At 35.3% G+C, this 20,408-nt stretch overlaps 1 protein-coding gene across 1 annotated transcript in view; it reads right to left on the minus strand.

Moving 5' to 3' along the window:
• Nucleotides 1-20,408, minus strand: part of LOC117117580 — a gene marked incomplete in the record, with an annotated part of 57,208 nt that overhangs the window by 21,826 nt on the left and 14,974 nt on the right. The window contains 1 exon segment of the mRNA XM_033261926.1: nt 11,002-11,071.

The raw sequence follows: 20,408 nt of genomic DNA on the forward strand, positions 1-20,408 counted from the left end.
TACTATGTATAAATATGGACTAGGCCTACTAGGCCATATAACATACCGCTATATCACATACCCTATACGTATATATGATCTGTGCATATATTATGCTATACTAAATATTACGGTACTTTTATAGCATTATACTATTTATAAATATGGATAATATTATACATAGGTCTGAATAATAATGCCTACTAATCAATAATAACACGAATACTACTTCGATTAATAGGCCCTATTAGGCCTATATCGTACTACATTGAATACCGTATTGGTTATTTATTAAGTCGAATTCATGGGCTATTTGTAGAAGTGTATGGTCTGCATCTTTTCCAATATTTAATTATCAACAAACATTTTAATGTAATGAAAATTAATTTAACGATTAATACAACACGGTGATGATTTACTCACTGAACCTAAGCATACGCGCCGCTTTTCAGTTCGGTGAAACAGGGAACAGTGCTAATAATATTAATCTTATCACGTGAAAGTATTTTCCATTCTACATATGGAAACGTTCTCAAAAATCATTAATGACGATCTGGTAATCATCAGGGGATAAATTTCACCTACAAAGTCGTCATGATTACTCAATTAGTGCCGCGTTCACACGGCTGAATATCTGAATTCCGCCTGCAAAGCCGTCTTGATTGCTCAATTAGTGCCGCGTTCACACGGCGTATCCGAATCCTTAGCGTAAACTTAACAATTGCCTCAGACGGAACTCAACACAAATCATCTAAATGCATGCACGTCATGTACAAACTTGGCAAAACAACTTCGCTCTTTCTTCAAATAATTCAATTATATTTGAAAAGGAAAAACCATCTTGATTAATAATTATATCTAACTAATCACAATGCAAAAATATCATATGATTTTTTTCACTCTACCTAAAGCCTAAAGCTCGTTCCACGCTACAAATTAAGCATTTTGTAAATACCTGTAATAGGCATATTATATCAAGCTTTTCAATTTCGACAAATTTAACACGATACCACTAACAATCGAATATAGCATCTATATATATAGTATCTAATGTATGGTATGGAATAATACCAGTGACGCATCGCATACGGTTTTTGGATTTTAATTTTAAAATCCTACAAAGACCTAGTAGATCACACGTTTCACGTTCACGTAAATTTATCAACTTCGTCCCTCCGGGTTATCAGAAAATTAAGCATGAATGTTTTGTGCTCCTCTTTTTAGTCTTTTTTTTTGGCAGTGCCGCTTGTTTCGTGCTAAATTGAACAGAGACATTTAGACGGAAATACCAAAGTTGCTTTCCTTCCGAACGACCGTTTCAATTTCGGTTTAGGAGTCTAGAATCAATAACTAGATTGTGTATAATTTATACTGCAACTGTGTCTAGGCCCAATTCACTTTCCATGCTAAGTGTCATATCGTCTCGATCGTAGCAGAGTTAATTCGACACGCTAGGACTCTGAATTCGCATTCCCGAGTTCTAATCGAATTGCTATTCGAAAGGTAATAGGTCGTAATATGTATTATTAAAGGATAGTTGAATGTCCAACGTATTATCCCTGCTGAATAGCATACAGTTCAAAATTTCTGATTATGATAAATAATATTATGAAACATAAATATAGGCTTTCATAAGGTTTATAGTGTAACGACTCTGATGATCATATGCCTCGATTATACTCAATGTTGTCTCAGCAATTCTGCTCAAAGGCATAAGCATGGCGAAACAGGTACTGATTTTCGGTGGTTTTTGGCTGCTTTTTTCGTTGTTATCCAATATCCAGCCTTAAAAAGTAGCGGAATGTGGTCGTGACATATAGGAGCCCAGTGTATGAGATATAAGCACATTCCTGCCAGCGGTTTCGATAAAATAAAATAAGTAAATATCAACATCAAATAACGGTACTATATCGTAGTTGAATCTACGTCATAAAAAAGTTTGACTTTACATTTAATTTAATTCTGGAATCCATTATGCAAGGGAAACTCACTCTCAGTGTGATAGAACATTTGCATTCGGAGAAATGTGTTTATCCATCAACGTTACATTACATATGCCTACAGATATTATACAATATTTTATAGTGTACCAGTATACATATAATTATATAGGGCTGTGCATCATTATAATTATCAAGGTACATAGCAACTCTATGTCTATGATTCAAAATGGCGGTAAAGAAGCATAAGCACAGTAAAACAACTGATTAGCAACTTATCAAGGTTTACGCTTTATTAGGAGAGTAAGTTACGCAGACACACCGGTAAGACAAGATACAATACACAAACACATTCTTCTATAAAAAGTCTAAAATTACATTTATTTATAAAACGTTCAATTGCATACAAAACACATAAATTCGAAGTGTGTTTTAAAGGTACTTTAAAAAACGACGATTAAGCCCACCAACTACCATTAGTGGAAAAATATGATAGGCCTATAGGCCTAGGGCCTATACTTTTTCAATATGAGAGACAACCATCAGCAATGAAGGAAAGAAGTTTCTTTCCTCCATGCATCAACTAACTACGGTATACAATTGATAAAGGCGAGAATTTCGAATAAAACATGAATAGACCTTAATGAAGGCAATAAACTATTTAATAATTGTAAATGAACAAATTGTAATTGAATTTTTGAGTTTTCCCCCATTTATTTTGTAGACAGTAAGATATCTTAATAAATACGGTATATTTTTTTAATGTACCTATAATAACTACTCTGGCATTGAACATTGTAGGTTTATTAATGGAGTAATTAAACATCACGGCACTGTGGTTTATCTATCATTATCAATAGTAATGGCTTCGTTATGCTAGCCACATAGTAGCTGTGTTCTAGCCTCCTCCTAGGACTGTAGTATCAATTGAAAGTATCATCGTATTTAAATTTGTCACTTTTTTCAGGTCGTTAACTTGCAAGAAATTAAACACAAGGAATCTAAATTACACTAGCCGTAAGCCATGAATACTGAGGCTACACATCGTTCGCCGCGCGTAAATGGCGTTTAAATATGTCAAAACGCGTTAAATATTAAATACGGCTATGAAGTTAAATACATATCAAGTTGGAATAATATTTTTTCTGACGCAATACATCTCGTCCTTCGATTTAAAACATTGTGCAAGTAAATGGGTAGTTTTTCCCATACATTATCGTCAGGTAACCTATTATACACTCAGCTACTGAACTCATAGCATTTATGACCGACTTCGGTGTGTACCGTACCCTTTATATTTTTTTTTTATATTTGAAAAAATGGCTAAATTTTATTCTAGCAATATACAGTACCTCCAATACACACAGCAGCAGTCGCAGCAGCAGCAGAGTAAACTATTATAAGCGAAGCAGTAGCATCAGCATCAGCAGTAGTCTAGCAGTAGGCCTGTAGTTATGGTAGCGGCAGTAGCAGCAGCATCAGCAGTAGTCTAGCAGTAGGCCTGTAGTTATGGTAGCGGCAGTAGCAGCAGCAGCAGCGACGGTAGTAGTATTACTACTGTAGTCGGTAGCAGAGCAGAAGCTGTAGGTAAGAGTAGCATTATACGACCGTCGCACGACAAATCCAACTCCGCTCCCTGTGAACGCTAGACGGCGCGACGCCGTCTGCTGATTGACGGCGGCAGAACGGATCGTCATTAAAAACGATCCGTAGCGTGCGTCGTCGCATTGGCGATCTTAATAGAATCGCGTCGGCCGACGACCACCACCGGGCGCGCAGAGGCCGTCGGGGGTAGTGAGTGCCCGGCTTTTAGTAGGCTTATCATGTTTTCTTTTTGTTTTTTGTTTATATAACAGAAGAGCAGCAACATAATTACAATCATAATTGAAGACACATTAATTATTCTTGTACATTACAAGTAACTCTGATATCATATATGATAAGCTATGATGACTCAGAAATGCAGTAATGTACCACCTACAAGTACATTTCATTATCACGTATTGAGCTAATTGATCGTCGGAACGATTGTAAGTTGTATGAAATTTAAATCAAATTGGACTAGAATGGTAAAATATCTACTAATTACCGGGTTGAGATTATAATGCAGCGCTTGCGAATCTACAACCAGAGATGGATGGAAAATCAACAACCAGGTAACAATAACAATTTACCACACAACAAAAACAGACCAACAGTAAAATAAAAACATTATCAACAGCTGCAACAACAATAACAATAATAATAATAATAATAATAATAATAATAATAATAATAATAATAATAATAATAATTTACGGCAAAAGTATTATAAAGCCTCTTTGATGAAAGGCGCTATCAATAATGTCAATGCCGAAAAGATACGGTATTGTTTGAACAATTTACCGCATGGTAGACTACTAGGCCTATAATAGAGGTTATTTAGGTCTATATCTCCATGGTACCACGCACCTCTATTATCAAAATATCCTATTGATGAGGCCCACTTAAGCATTGATTGATATACTGTTCATGATGACAAAACTCCTTTCATTGTTTAATTCATGAAATTTAATATCGTACACTTTTAATGTTTCCATTTGAGGGATTGTGAAGTAAATTCGCCATATTACAGATCCACGAATGACAACTTGACTTCAACAAGTTGCTTAACTACGTAATATTTCCCTTTTAATTTTCCATCTAATAACCATGTGCATTTATGAAAACAGTAAATTAGAGTCAATCACTGAGCGCGATTGTAACACGGCATAAAACCTAAAATAGGTTAAGTAGTATAAAATAGGTAACATCACTCCTATAACAGGTAACACTTCTGTATGTACGATGGATCACTATCGGTGGGCGCAGCAATTGCAATTCAGGTACGAATCCCTCGCTGTTATTATGTCCTCTCGCACAAGGCACTTTACTTACAGAAGTGGGTACTGGTAGTTTTAAAAACCAAAAAAACCAATTGAATAAGCGATTCTTCCCCGAGGAGCTGAGTACGGTATGTGTTCTGTAGGACTAAGTGCTGATCCAATGACCAAGAGGAATATTTATATATATATTTTCCAATTTCTTTTATTTCGAAACTCAAAAAACCTAATTTTAAACGGAATACGCGCGCTCTGTTAATCTACCGTCACTGATTGGCCTAAAAATGAAGATGAGCTGCAAATAGAATTTATGACAAACGAATCTTGTCTTTGTACTGGCGCCTTTCCTGTAAAAATTATACACAATAATGGTGCACTTGGGAGATCTAATTTACTGTTTACAAGCCTGTTAGATTGTGACGTAAAAGTGTAGAACTCTCGTCAGCAACTATTCTAGTTCTTTAAAGTACAAACTTTGATAAAAAAAAAAAGCATGCTTGCATCAGAGACGCTCTATACTGACAACAGATAATGAAGCCTTCTCTTTCAAAATGGAAGTTGAAAACCGGTTGTTAAGGAATGTGCCATCAACAGTGGCAACTGACCGAACAAGGCCCTTGGGAAAGGTCACAGCTGACATCGCAAACCGTTTCCGTCAGGGGACGGGGGCTCTTCCGTGATTGAATAAAACACTCGATACATCTTTCATTTGTAGTGTATTTGACTGCCATCCAAAATACTGTGAAGGTGATGGGTCAGTTGTAGGGCATTTTCAAGGGAAGTAAATAAATGCTATTACATTCATGACTACATTTAATAAAGCATCTACAGTACATACTCTTTTGAAACAGTCATCAACATTTTTTATATCACGGGTTTGATGATTTGTGTATTATGTGCCAAATATATTTTGACGTTGAAATACATTTCAGTTCACGTTCAATGCAATTAAGTCTACGTTCAATTATACTATTGCGTGCGTTTTATTTGAGAGGATGTACAGTTATTTATAAAATTAACATAATGACACATCTAATCAAGGAATAAAGTGAAGTGTGTTACTTAATAAGGGCATAACCTTTGTTTTAAAATATGTAAAAATAGACTAAATAATTATACGATTAACACAAATTATCTAAATGCAAAAGAGTGAAAGAGTGCATACAGTAACCCCTCATGATTGAGTGAAATAGATACAGTGGGATTTCACTCTATTCAGAGTGAATTTTACTAATTTTTCACAATTTTAAGACAATAGTCACTCATTTAAGTCGAGAAAGAGTGAAATTGGAATAATAATAATAGAGTAGTTTTATATAGCGCACAAATCCATCTAATGTAAGATGCTCATGGCGCTTGAAATGTGGACTAGAAACTCGATCAATGACTTCCTTCGCCCCTAAGGGCCCCTTCGTGTCTGTGCTACCCGGTAACCCGGTACCAGCAACTCTCGTCGTCCACCACAGGGGCTGTCTGTTCCAGTACACCGGGGTATCCCCCTACTCGTCTCGAAGGATGTACAGGGTTCTTTATAGTGCACACGAGCCATTGTATACACTGGGCCTACGGTTTATAGTCCTTATCCGAGAAGACTTGTTCTACCACCAGAACCCGCCGATATTATGGCTATAGCTTGCGGCGCCCCTGCCAACCGCTCGGCCATTAATCACTGTAGGCACTCTTTTTGAGTGAAATTCACTCCTTTACACTAAGAGAGATCCAGTATCTGGTCTGTGAGGAGGGGGGTGTGGTGGGGTGATAAATCATACCGTATTACTTGAGATAGAAAGAGGGGTACGAAATATCCAGCATGTAGGGTAAGCTTTCAATGACACGATGGCCAGACTCGTACTTATTCAGTTAAACGAACAAATGGAACTCTGATCTGATTTAAAAACAGAAAGTGTGCTATACAGCGGGTCAAGCAAGCTTTTACAAGATGTAAAAATCATCTCGCTTCTGCGATGATGGGAATATCTGTATTACTCGCGAACGTCGTGATGTATTTACCGTTTTTATAACAAATTCCAACTTCCCATTTTCTCCTCTGCATAGTTTGTGGTTCACCCTAAACTCTGTGTATAATAGCTGTTCCTAAATTATTTTAATATTTAAATAAGTCGAAACGGAAGGAATAGCTGTAATGTCCATTCAAAATAAGCCGCGAGAAGGTCACACTGGTTATCGATGGTCGATCATAGGGTTTGTGATACGATGAACCATGAAATCGCGCCGGATATCAACCCGTGCAGGTCACACTGGTTATTTAGTGGTCGATCATAGGGTTTGTGATACGATGAACCATGAAATCGCGCCGGATATCAACCCGTGCAGGTCACACTGGTTATCGATGGTCGATCATAGGGTTTGTGATACGATGAACCATGAAATCGCGCCGGATATCAACCCGTGCAGGTACGATTTGCTATGGTATAATACACATATTTCTTTTTATAAGAACACAATTTAAAAGAACCCTGAGGCAGTAATATACTGCTGTATAATAATAATTTTTTGTCATTGAAAAGTGTGTAAAATAAGAACAAAATAAGTACTTTTTAAACCTGAAATCGGAAAAAATAAGAACATTGAAACAAAGTATCTGTGGTGAAACAGCACATCGATGAATTTAAAAACTGATATACAGTATGACGGCGCCCTATTAGTCACACAATGTTTACCTAAGCCTATACCGTACCTATCCTTAAATATGTTGTCCCCAGAAAATGTCTAAAAACACATAAAATTTTGAAAAAAACTTCCTCATTTTGTTTTATTACCCGGTATAAAAATCAAGGTAAACTCTTTTATCACACTGAGATCTATGCTCCATTGAAGTGTGTTACAAGTTAATTTCAAGGGAAAATACATCTTTAAAATAGACATAGGGGCCTATACATGCATAGGCCTACATTGATTTTCTTGATAATGTAAAATTTTGTAGGATTTTATGGTTTTTCCTCTTAGAAGTAAAAACTGGGAGGTAAACTTTTAGAGACGAGAACCACTACTAAAATTGTCCTCTAGATGTTGCATAATAGGCAATTTAAATTTATTGTTAGTTTTACGTCTGGGATTACAGTAAAAAAATTATTTTGTATAAACAAAGTAAAATGTATCTTCGTAATGTACTCTGCCATTTGTGTTAACACCTGTTATTATACTTTGACAACAATCTTTCAGATCGTCATTACTTTCATTTTTATGGAGATATTATTGGTTTTTAAAAACAGTAACTTTTGTCATGAGGATCCGAAATTCGATGAGGGAGGGGACGTAAGACTAGTACTTAATTACATTTGGCCTTTAACGTTGATTATTATTTACGTACAAGAATCCCATACTTTAATTAAATGTGTCATAGGGCTACCATGTTGTACTATTATAGACTGTTCTTCAATACAATATGGGTGTGCATCGTTAAGTCACTTCAGCTATATAGACTGTACATTATTCCCCACATTCCCTTTACGATAATGCATTTTGTACATCGGTCAGTTTGTTTACTTTCTACACAATTTATTTAGCAGCTCCGGAGTACATGATTTTAACGGTCCATTTACGTTGCTATAACGCTGTTTAGGTTCACTATATTGTACGGTGGATGTGCTATTAATATTTCGGTTTGCTGTTAATAAGGTTCACTATTGATGCGCTAATTACTATTTACAGGTTTCATTATTCATAAGGTTTGCAAAAAAGAGTGATTTTCCTATAAAGCCTTTGTTACGTTTATGTTATGTGTTTAGGTGCCATTTTGTCATACATAACGCAACAATGGGTTTCAGAAACACACACATTTGAAACAAGGAGAAATATGAATCAATAAGATAGGCCTATAGTATAACAATACCTTAGGCTGCGCTTGTTATCAAAACATGTCAAAAGCGGGCAAGACTCGGGTGATAAATGTCGTGTCACTACACATATGATACAAGTATTGCTCTAATAAGGTAATTCAGATAGAATCAGGAACTGCGCTGAATCAAACATTCCGGCTAATAACTACATCAATATGCGTTATCGTTACGAGTAATCTTAAATTATTGGAAACATATTTTGTAATAAATAAATAAACGTGATTTAATGACTGTGATGGTCTCCGTAAAGAAACCCCCGTAAATTCCCGCGTCCCAAGAGTTTGCTCTATACAAACGCATGGACTGTGCAGAGCAACGAGGGTTCTGGAAGCCTAGCACTGTGGGACTAAACGCAGACAGAGTTCAAATGACACGGTGATATACCGAAATTAATAACAGAGTGTTTCCTAGTCTTGTTCAATAGAAACGCCTACCTAATGAAGACTGTGCTATGAAAGCGAGTCACTGCGTTTATATTACTGTAGAAATCTACTGTACTGCAGTTACCTTTTCTGGAGATAAATGTTCAATCTCATTTCTTAAATTAAATATGTTCATCATTTTTTCTTTTATGTTGCAGGTTTCCAGATCTGAACAACATCGTTTAGGCCTAAATGTATATCCATTGGCAATTCTCTTTACAGTAACATTCGGAAACGTATTGTACGTAAAACGAAAAAGAATGAAATGGCGTACAGGTGATTCAAGGTGTAAGCGGGAACAGATCACGCAACAATTTATTCATCTGCCTTGTGTCGTTCGATTGTTATTACTACGAGATATCTAAAGATCATAGGTGACACGAAGCTCGTTGAAACGGGGTGAACCACTTGGAGAATTTTAAAATATTGTTTCAGACTGACAGTTCGGGAGTCCTGCCACCTGTTAATATAAGGTTGGCATAGTTTCTATGCCCCATCCCTAAAATGAATTCAGAAAATGATATAGGCCTAGGTCTAATTATATTTTTAAATCCTATATTATTATCTACTTTTATTGCGTGAATACCTCAAACTGGTGCGTAAATTGTACGCACACCTACTGAAGGCACATGCTGTGTCACAGCATGTAAAATAAAATTCAGGATGTTTAATTTTCAAAATGATGAATGCCGGTTCAAATACATCATCACGATGACCAATTGAAATGCTAGGCCTGCGCTAGGCCTTCTTAATTCTTGCATAATGCGGGTCCGTAGTAGCAGCAACAGTCATTATGGTAGCCTGTGTTATTATTGTTCAAAATAAGCAGCTCATGCGACACAGTTAATTAATGACATTGTTTGTATCCGATTTGGAATCAATGAGACGATTAAGAAAGAGTTAATTCAAATGGAACAGGATGCTTTATACTAAGCACGTGGTTATCGATGATTGTTGACATGATATCTTTTTCTTCCGCCAATCGCTGGTACAGAAGTGTTACTAATTTAAAATGCTGATATATAGTATGAGTAAATAAAGAAATTCCTGTACAGGTGATTTTGTAGGCCTATATTATTATATTCAATATAAAATAGCAACAGTTTAGAAATTGGCTTTCTGCTGTAGGGTAATTTGAAGTCTTGTCTGGTCTTGTACAATACTACACAAACCGCCTTACCCTGTTTATTTGGAATAGGTTTATTAAAATTGCGCATTTAAGAAGTGAATAATTATGAATTTCTACTTAGGGCATAGACTATAGAATAAATGCTAAATCAAAATAAATGCATCCTCCTGACAAATATTTTGATCAAGAGATATTTTTAATAACTAGGCCTATAATACCTTTATTGAAGATGTTGGTATCAGAATTCACTACTTGATCGTTAAATACAACAAATTACAAAGTATACAGTAACGCAAACGCGCCACAAGCCTGACTAATATTAATCGTCATTATAAATACTGGTATACCATTTCAGTCTCGTGATTATGCCTACATCAACAAAGCCCGGACATGCATAAGTTTGAATAATAGTTTAGCAAACAGGCGCGCATGCGAATTATTTAACTGCTGGTCTTATTACAGTTTTCAAAATACACTGTACTATAGATCTACATCATGTACTCCGAATCGCGTGCTTCTCTGTCAATTTAACGCGACGATAAAGGAAGAAGACATCGGATAATGTAGGCCTAGGTCTATCAAAACACGAACCGAAGAGTGTTTGATACAGAAAAGAGTAAATTCTGCAATTTCGAATACAATTTGATTTACAATGTATTTATAATGAAGTTTTTGGATACACTTAATAAAATAAAGTCGTTCCAATTCCTTTCACAATTTAAACATTCTCGCAGATTTTTTTTAAACTTAAAATAAAAAAAAAAAAAAAAAAAAAAAAAAAAAAAAAAAAAAAAAAAAAAAAACACTCACCACACAACTCTCTGAATACAAAGAGTGATAAGAAGAACGACTTGAGGGCCTATGGGCTCACTCCAACAGACTGAAATAAAAAGAGTAGACATTAGTAAAATACGGTACACTACGATTTACGTTGGATAGAATAAAATTCCAAATTTATTTGTTCTATTTCACTCTGTTGGAGTATATACTCTGTGGGCACAGTTTCATTCTTTTACAAATAGCAAGTAGGCCTTAAGTAGAGCGGTGTAAAAAATAACTATATTATGAAGCTTAAGTCCATTATTAATGGAAATACAGTGTACGGTATCTAGAGGTGGATTATTGTCCCATTGATATACCGGTAATCACGCTAAAAGCAAAAAACTTGCATCAAACGTATTTCAATGCTGTTAAAATTACAAACAGAATTACATGGTCATGCTTCCGAGTATTTAGCGGTTGCCTGAGCTGAATAAACCCACCACAAAAGGTTTCTTTTTTAGTTGCAATGGATCATAACTCCAATCGAAAGTTGTGCTTAATCCGTCGATGAACCATGATACATTTACTGTAAGTCAAGCTGTATTTCCATAAAATCGCTACACACTATCGCAAAACAGCTGACGGCGACGCTGATTACTCGATCAAATTGGGTGCCTTCCCAATTGCGTCGGGGAAAGCTCGCAGTGAGAGCGATTGCATTGAAAACAATGCACGGTAGAGACGGACAACGACGGTGTAGCGATGTTATGGAAATCCAGCATTAGGCTAGGCCTACATGTAGGCCTATCGTATAAAATACTTATGTAGTCGATTACGACATGCGACACAATAATTGTAGACAAACTCATACCCGATGTCTACAATCACGGATACATAATTATACTCAATAGGCCTACACGAAATAATGTCGTCGAGTGTTGCCGACGGTACGTCACTTCTATCGCCTGAGAGCAATTAAACGATCGATATTAAGTAAAAACACACGTTCTCGTATCGGTTGAATTCATGTAAGGAATCTAGGCCCACTGAAGACTATCTGCAACAAATATTCTCGGACCCAGTGGCGATGGTCAACGGATAGTCAATTCATGGAAAAGGTAATGGACCGGTCTAGTATAAGAGAGACATTATGGGAAATGTGTTTCAATTTAGAGCTAAAAGTACAGATCGATAATAGACCTATCAACGATTGATATCGCTAACGTAATGCTGTTAAATACATCGTAAAATATACTAGGCCTACAACTAGTAGTAGGCCTCCCATACAGTTAGGCCTTTAAAGATGGGAGATCCCATCAAATGAACAGTAATTTTACCCACGCTAGGCCTTTTCTGTATGACGTACGGTATTTCTATAGTATTATGCATACAGAGTTGTTGCTTTATGATAAATCATAGTTTCTGAAATATGAATTAGATATATTGTAGGCCTACAATCTTATTCATCAAATTCATATTTCGTATTATCACATAGACCCGTGCTGCTTTGGCAGCAGATCTCGAATTACTGACGTCATGTCAGTTGGTCATAAGTTTAACTACCGCCCTCCTTCTGGGAATAATCCAATACTGAATCTGCTTTCCTCTTCTTCTCGATTGCCTATTATTCACATTTGAATCGTGTCTCGCAGCAGACTAACCTGCCATCTCAGGATAGTATAGCCTAACCATTTACTTTGTTTTCTTGGAATTATGTTTAGTAGTAGTGCTTTTATTTTACAAAGTTAGTCGGTAGCCTTGTTTTTCTGTCTCGTAAACCTGCTCTGCCATACAAGTTTCTCATCTTAATAGGCCTGTAAATGAGAACGTTCGAACATTTGCATCCAACGATTTTACAGTTCTTTATTCCGCAGCTAGTGGAATACAAGACATAACTATCCAAAGGTCAAGTCTGTAATAATATTGCCAGGCTGATCTCAGCACAACTTTTTACTGTTTCATATATGAGCGGACATAAAGAGCATGAAGTCCATACTAACGTCCATCTTTTTAACATGCCACGTTCTCGTCAATCACAAGAAACGTGTCGAATAATGAAATTACAAACATGGATACCTGATGCTATATCTTTGTACAGTATAGCAAAAGCATGCGCAATTAAGAGTACACCTACTAATATAACCAATTCTGAACTTGTGCTAACGCAAATTCGATTCTGCTTAGCCTATTATCCTATTGACCGGTAGGCTTACGGCTTACGAGCCGTAAGCCTACCGGTGGCATGATGTGGTTTTGTTCGGTTTTCTAAATTTAATCAACATTAAGACCACAAGTGTATATATACTGTAATAATGAATAATGCACTATGTATGTTGCAACTTCTCTACTCAGTTATCAGTAGACCGGCCCAGTAAGCTTTCTACGTGTTGAATCATGAAATTACATACGGATATCTGATGCGAAATCTCCACAAATGAAACGCCAAAGAGACTGAAAATCACCTGTGCTTACAAGTTTATTTTTGGCGTTCCATATTATTAAAGTTAACAATATTATGCTTAGCGTTTAACCAAGCGTCTTTTACACAGCATAGGTGTGAAATGCTGTGTTAGTACTCCAGTCAGATAAACATGAAATAAAATGAAAGTAGCATTTTACTAAATTTGGATTTAAAACCTCAAAAGCATTCGCCGACAGTTTAATATCGGGTCACAAGGTCAAACCAGGTCAAGTGAATATTTGATTCAATATCAATATATACATAACTTTATCTAGCACTCGTTAAACAGACATGGCCGGTTCTATAATAACAACAGCGGCCTATATCAGTACATTAAATGCATGGTATTTAAACCTATATTTGCATAAATTTAGGCCAATATAATAAAATTATTTACATAGAAAATTCCTTCTACAGTACAATATTGCAGTAAGAGAGCTAAAGTGAACACTGCTGTGTAAAACTTGTGTAAAAAAAAAACGCAAAATGCGATCCGCAAACAACGCACAAGTTGACAGCGTCGGTGTTGCGTTGCGCTGTCAAGTTTAAGTTCGAAACACTGATCTCCACTATTTACAGTAGCTATTATTTATAGAAGAGATGAGAACTTGGAAGACGCAAAAACCTTTGCTTTGTGTCTGCGTTGTTGCGTTGCGTCCTAGTAGTAATAGGAACCAGTACTACCACAGCACTACTGTGCAATAGAATTTATAGGTTGCTTAAAAATACTTAGCCACTATGTCGAATTTAGAATACAGGATGAAGATGGAAAATGCAACGGAGTAATTTCATTGAGCATTCATTGTGTTAAATGTCAAGTTTTGTTTTGTTACCATTTTATTAACATATTTATATGTCGGTTTTACTTTACATGCTTCGATCAGGTAGAGAGCCTCTTTAAGACACCAGACACGAACAATTCTGGACGCTTCATACCATAAATACTACACAACATATAACACACTGATCAGAGTATCGATGTTCTCAAATGACAAGTTTCGCTGGCGGAATTGAACAAAAATATTCATTGTTAAATATATTGCCTATAACTCGCACGTCTGATCTTCATAAACGCTCGGAGAAGATATATGTTTTCAGAACAGAAAAAATGTTTGTGTAAATGAATACTGCAGCGATATGAAGAATGGTTATTGAAGATGCTCTATAGATACAAGGTTAGTTACCCATCGGAGACCAACATGCGTTATACGGAAAGGTTAGAAAGTTAATAATCATTTCACCTCGTGCTGTAAACGCTGACTCCAAGGACGATTGTAGCCTCTTTTGCACGCTGAATTTAGGGAGTTAAAACATTTTTTAGTTCGTGTCGAAATTTAAAACAGCACGACATACGACTCAAGTGTAGGTCTTTAATGCTCGTCACGTAATTATCAACCCAGACGGGATTGTAGAATGCGAAGGCATGTTTGTGTGCGTTTTACAACGAAAATTCAAATTTTAATCATGGATTGTGTTAAAATACAGTGTGGCTTACAATTATGGACTATATAGCAGATAATCATACTATTCAAAATCCGAATTAGGCCTAAAGTTATGTAAAAAAGATCATTTGCCTGGTTTCGCTGTGGGTGTATAATTATGCAGAGTGTCGACATTTCCTAGGTTGGCCATATCGTACCCCAGATATTTCGGTTTCGAAATGTCCGGGTTATAAAAAGTTCGGGTTACGAAAAGCCAGTCCTCCTATAAGTTGCGAAATATCAGCATGTGCTTCCAAATCGATTACAAAATATATATAATAGTATCTCCATTTAGATCATACAACCATGATTTCAAGTTTGATACTGTGGGCATCGCTTACCGGCAGTACAGCATAAGCTATAATTGAGATTAAAAGCCTCATCAATAGGCCCTATGTTTCAAAATTTTAATTTTAAATATTCGTCATAATTCTATCACATTTTACAAATAGGCATGCAAATAACAAATACGAACTCTTTCTTCGTCATTCGGCATAACCAAATCGTACCCGAAGAAACAATAAAATACTAAAAGGTGAGAACGCCATCCCAGGCACACAGTTATCAATTCAAATATTTGTATGCTAAGTCCATCTTTAGGAATACGAATTAAAATTAAGAATACAAGAAAGCATATAACAGAAAAATAAACGATTTAACCAGTAAAAACATAATAGGCCTACATTGTACCTTGGTCATCTTTACCACGTTAAGAGCGCAGCATTCATTAACACAAATATTTAATTTCTGTTCTGCAACGATTTTTCTTCTCCAAACGTCTCTGGTTATAAGACGTGAGAGTTTTTTGGTAAAAAGGATTGCGATGACGGTAAGGATGCATTAATTGCTTGACTCCAGCAGCGTCATTTGGAACCACCGATGCCCTATAGGCCTACTACTAGTGAGCAATGCCGTAGCCAGCTATTGGGATAGTTGGGACAGTCCCACACAATTTTTCTATTGGTTCCACAAAGAATGGGTCCACAGTTCTCTCATAATTTTGAGTAAAATGGGTCAATTTTTTAGAAAAATGGTCCAGATTTCTCATATTTTGCGTAAAATGGATAAAATATTAAGAAAATGGGTCCAGATTATTCATATTTTTGCATAAAATGGGACAACTTTTAAGCAAATGGGTCCACATTATTTGAATTCACGCGTAAAGTGGGTCCACCCTTATATTGTCCTAGCAACGGAATTCCTAGTGAGTTGATTGACCAACAATTTCGAGACTAACTACAGGTTCATCAACCACATAATATTATCTCTTCATACAAAGACTATAACACGTCTCGATGCCAGTGGTGGTCAGTAGCTTCCGTAGGCCTATCGTAAATCCAGACTCGTATAATTTCACAGGCATAAACATAGGCCTACACTCTTCCCAAGCTTATGGTAGTGATGTAAACAATATAAAAAGTGCCAACGCGATTTAAATAAAATTGTTTTGTCCCTTTACTGTGTCGTTAGCTTCAGAATGACAATTGCCGATTCATTTACAGAGTAAATAGGCTTTATGGGTTGAGGTGTATGGTTTCACAGCACCGACATAAGAAATGTTTACACAAACAACACGTTTGTTATTAAAGCCTGCTACTGTAGGATTTAATAAGTTATAGGCTTATCATTTTACAAATTATATATTAAATACTAGGCATATACATAGACTATTTTAATACACAGATTACTGAAGGTAACCATAAGATCGAGACGTTTCTAAATTGAGTATTGGGCCTATTTACATTTGCATGTCCCTAAATTAATATTAACGAACCAGAGGTTTTTATTTATTTATTTTATTTTTATTTTTCAAATCAAGACCAAAAGCGAACATAAATCGCCACTTACAGGCTTGAAAAACACAAAAAGCGACGACAAAGACATTAAGATAAAACAGAGATAATATAAAATTGTGTATTCCTTCAGAAGAACACTTATCAAAACGGCCTACAGTAGTCCTACGTTTCATAATTTACAATGACGATTCATTGTGTTGATCTCCGGCGATGTTACACTCACAACCGCCAACTAAATTACCAAATTGATAGCAAAATTATACACTCAAGCACCAATGATACAAAGGCATTTTAAACTAAACCCTTTTTAAACTAACAATCTTGGAAGCATCAATCCGACTTTAATTTACTACTTCTTGAGTCTTCACATCGTTAATGTTTTCTGTTACATACAACATGGATTCTATGCCTGGGCCTATAAAAGCACTGAGTTTTCAACCTACATCATACTTCACTGAAACAAAAAGCTCTTCATAGAGCAAAATGTAAAATACACACAAAAAATAGGCCTATTTTATTGGCTGTGTCAAAATATGGGAAAACTAAAACAACTCTTGAAATTGCTACATACATTTTACCGTGGAAATTATAACTACATGGATTTATTTATAATTAATCACGATATAATAAATAGACGAATATAAAACAATGTTTCAAACATGGAACTCCCCTTTATGGCCTAGGTCTATTTAGTGCAAAACCTGACGGACCTGCAGAGGAACAATGACTGATTTCAATTTTTATACTTATCTATTATCATTATTACAACATGAAATTACGTTTATATATATATATATACTATTATAAATTAATGACAATCGGTTACAACTCAAATGCAGGTAAAGCAGCTGTCTCTTATACACATCTCTAGGAAATTTTTTTTTCTCGGAATATTTACATGTATATACAGCCACTCTATGAATTGATTTTCTATGCTAATTACTTTATTTTTGATTACGAAATTAAAATTAAAGTGAAATTTGGTTTGATTTGATTTGTACTTGAGTCATCTTATTTACAGTGCGCGAATGATGTAGACATGCAAGTCAAATGTATACTGTAGCCTATCGCAACGGATTATTATCATATTGTAGCTTAACCATGTTATAACGTTATCCGTAGCCTGGCGATAGAACCACACCTTCACGACAGGTCACATACGTGTTCCGCAATAATTAAACATATGTTGGTGATAAAACCACGTTGAATAGTTTAGAATACGATCCATACAAAATTATTCTGAGAAATGTCAATATTTCTTAAACAAGCCAGCCATCAAAATACTCATAAAACCCTCAGCCACATGAAAGTACATCGCCAGTTATTGCATACACTTGCATCGTCGCCATGAACGCAAAATCAATGTCCTTGCGTTGCAAATGATATGGAGGTAGGCCACGGTACATAGAGTACGGTTCCATACCGAAATCTAACCATGGGCCTATCGGATGTAAAGCACTAATTACGAACATCAGTTCCTAAATTCTGTCTTCAATTTTCTTTTTTTTTCTACTGATGATCTACACTATCATAATGAGATAAAGATTTAAAGTGAAAAAAAAAAACAAACAATACGGTAAAACCACAAAAAATGTATTTTAAAGAATCATTGTTCGCTAGCAACCGCGTTGATGACACACTTGCGCTCTCAATTACTGTCTTTAGGCCTCAGAGTACTTACAGCCGACCACTCGTGACAGCATGGTGACGTTTCCTTGGAGTTGTCATAGGGCATTTAGTCGGCCTATGAATACGCAAAACATCTCCACCACAAATTATAAAAGGATATTATTCAATTCATCAAATGTTCTATCAAATAATTAACTCACTGAAAATATAATCTAGGCCTAAGACAAATGGTCAACGCAGAAAAGAACCCAATGAAAATTGTAAAGCAAACAAGGTTGTGTAACAATGAACTTTGACACTACCAACGGGATGGAAGACAATAAAATAATACAATAAAATAATAATATTAAAAACTACAATAACAATAAACATACAGAAAATAAAGGTAATAATAGCCTACAGTATAAACTAACGATGCAATAATGCTAATAAAATAACAATAAGAATAGTATATATAAAAGTATAAATAACAATATAATATAGGCCTATATAAATGAAATAACAGTAACTATAGTAACAATAATAGCAATGTAATAACAATATAACAATAATATCATTAAATAAAGTACGATAGTAGTAGGCCTAGTAGTTACAATAAAAATAGTTCTGTAAATTACCGTACATTTTAATTATTATTTTTTCATTTTCAAATAACAATTATAAATTAATGACAATCGGTTACAACTCAAATGCAGGTAAAGCAGTAATAATATTTCCAACCATTCAATATGAAGTTTAAGTGCATAACAAACACGATGAAGTGATATGGGCTACAACATGGCCACGGACATGTGGCGGAGACGCTTTCGCTGTGGATTGAAAACGGATAGTGTAGCACTTTTGTTTTGTACTACACGTATGGTAGGCCTAAATTATATTATATTAAATACGCTTTATTTCGCCCAGTAACATATTGAAGTATAGCATTTAATGTACTTTCGTTGTCATAAAATGCAGCTTAAACGATTGTGTTAAAACGAGTATCAGGTTCAGATTTTTAAATCACAAGCTTTTCAATTACAAGTTGATGACGTCATCCTTGTCAATAATAATGTATAAAAATAATCAATCATGTTCATCCCTATATTTATACACGCGAAGCCTAATGGTAACTCTACAATTACGAATAATCAGAAGCGGTAAAAATAATAAACGACATAACAAATGAACTTTAAAACATTTATCTATAATCATTAATGATAATAATAATAATAACGGTGATGCGATGCTGATTATCATGATTGTCCATCATCTTCACAATCATAATGACGAAGACGATGACGACCAGATAGTAATTACTAATATAGATAAATGATGATGATAATAATAATATAATATGATTATCAATACTCATATTAATCATAATAGCAATAATGCACTAACCGTCACGCATGGTAGGCCTATACAAAAAACCACTCGGGCCTGAATGAAACTAATGTACAACGATAAAAAATTCTCCAAACATACCGTAATATACCGGTCGGCCAACACGACAAACATTTTATTTATGAAGAATAATTTTTATTTTGATTGGAAACCACACTTTTAGCAGTCGTCTATATAGTTTCAAAATGCCTAATTAGCTCTACGTTAATTTGTATTAACAAGCAACCGCTTAAAAAATGGCTTCATACGTCATACAATTGTTTCTGTATAATTACGCACATTAAATCCAATCCGGATGACAAATATACCAAATCAAACGATTTCCATTCGGGTTGTAGGTTCTTACGCTGTTTGATAACTCAACTGAATAAAGCCGACACTACACGGATATGCATCAGATTTGCTGCTAATGCATACGGAACAGAACAAAAAAGATTCAGTAAATGGTTGCCGAATTCAATGACTATTGAAATGGTTTCCAATGACAGCTAAATGCAAATAACACGTAAACAATATAAACAAAGTCTATGATTATTATGTGCTATGACAGAGTGAATAAAACAGATTATTATGAATGAACAGCCGATAAAAAATACTTTCACTAACAGTCAGTATTGAAAATAACATACAGTACTTTATGAGAATACGAAATCTTCATCGTGCTCTGCAAATTCTTCAATTTTACATTTTAACGACACCTTC

This window comes from Anneissia japonica, unplaced genomic scaffold (assembly GCF_011630105.1).
Source record: "Anneissia japonica isolate Jap-2015-1 unplaced genomic scaffold, ASM1163010v1 scaffold287857_len828801_cov194, whole genome shotgun sequence".
NCBI lineage: Eukaryota > Metazoa > Echinodermata > Crinoidea > Comatulida > Comatulidae > Anneissia > Anneissia japonica.